Genomic DNA, 1759 nt, shown 5'->3' with positions numbered 1-1759 from the left:
CAAACTCAGAGACAAATCTTGACGGTCGATCACTCGTAAAAATAAAACGTGACAAACTTTGTGTTGGTTCAAGTACGAAAGGATCTCTGTCGGCTTGGGGGTACGCCCGTTTCCGTTTCAACTTGTCTCGCGAGGGTGGTTTCGGGGCCAGCAGGAGAGCTCGTCGGGGTAGCAGGCCCTGCAGCCGTGGTCACCGCCAAACCCCCACAACTCGAGCAAGTGAAAAAAAAAGTAACAGGAGCGAAAGCATCTCTGTCGGCTTGGGGGTACGCCCGTTTCCGTTTCAACTTGTCTCGCGAGGGTGGTTTCGGGGCCAGCAGGAGAGCTCGTCGGGGTAGCAGGCCCTGCAGCCGTGGTCACCGCCAAACCCCCACAACTCGAGCAAGTGAAAAAAAAAGTAACAAATAAGAAAGGCATCGTCGGCTTGGGGGTACGCCCGTTTCCGTTTCAACTTGTCTCGCGAGGGTGGTTTCGGGGCCAGCAGGAGAGCTCGTCGGGGTAGCAGGCCCTGCAGCCGTGGTCACCGCCAAACCCCCACAACTCGAGCAAGTGAAAAAAAAAGTAACAAATAAGAAAGGATCGTCGGCTTGGGGGTACGCCCGTTTCCGTTTCAACTTGTCTCGCGAGGGTGGTTTCGGGGCCAGCAGGAGAGCTCGTCGGGGTAGCAGGCCCTGCAGCCGTGGTCACCGCCAAACCCCCACAACTCGAGCAAGTGAAAAAAAAAAGTAACAAATAAGAAAGGATCGTCGGCTTGGGGGTACGCCCGTTTCCGTTTCAACTTGTCTCGCGAGGGTGGTTTCGGGGCCAGCAGGAGAGCTCGTCGGGGTAGCAGGCCCTGCAGCCGTGGTCACCGCCAAACCCCCACAACTCGAGCAAGTGAAAAAAAAAAGTAACAAATAAGAAAGGATCTCTGTCGGCTTGGGGGTACGCCCGTTTCCGTTTCAACTTGTCTCGCGAGGGTGGTTTCGGGGCCAGCAGGAGAGCTCGTCGGGGTAGCAGGCCCTGCAGCCGTGGTCACCGCCAAATCGCCACAACTCGAGCAAGTGAAAAAAAAAGTAACAAATAAGAAAGGATCGTCGGCTTGGGGGTACGCCCGTTTCCGTTTCAACTTGTCTCGCGAGGGTGGTTTCGGGGCCAGCAGGAGAGCTCGTCGGGGTAGCAGGCCCTGCAGCCGTGGTCACCGCCAAACCCCCCACAACTGTTGGGCGCCTACCTGCGCGGGGCAGGAGGACACTTTCCGATTTCAAATCTCCGTTTGCCGAGTCCACCCCGAACGCACGCGGGCGGGCGGGTTCGCATCACCCTTCGTCACAAGGGGCGAAGCCCGTTCCACCGTCTCGTCAGTAGTGCCGACCGGTCTGTGATCGACGAGGGGAGCCACACCAGGTCCGGCCCTGCTGCTTGGCGGCACCGCGTCGTCGGGAGCTCGCGACAGACGGAGGGTTTCGGTGTACTCTCCAGCCACGGGAAACGAAGCCGGTGATGCAGGCGCCGGTCTTTCGCTCCCAAATCGGCTGGGTTTACATCGTTGCTATCTAGTCACGCTCCCTTCAAACCCGACGGGGTACCTATTCCCCTCACCCGTCTGTGCGTATACAGCCTCTTTGCACTTGCGGGATGGGGGTGGTGGTTTAAAGACTCTCGAGTTGCCGCCCGTCGGTCTCCGAGCTCCGTGCAGTAGTGATCCCCAGCGAACTGCCAGCAGGGCGAACGAGCGATCCCGCTCTCGGTCGGGGCGCCTGGCGTCGATCGGTGGTCG

Source organism: Chiloscyllium punctatum, unplaced genomic scaffold (genome assembly GCF_047496795.1).
Source record: "Chiloscyllium punctatum isolate Juve2018m unplaced genomic scaffold, sChiPun1.3 scaffold_1980, whole genome shotgun sequence".
NCBI lineage: Eukaryota > Metazoa > Chordata > Chondrichthyes > Orectolobiformes > Hemiscylliidae > Chiloscyllium > Chiloscyllium punctatum.
This window is presented reverse-complemented; position numbering follows the sequence as displayed.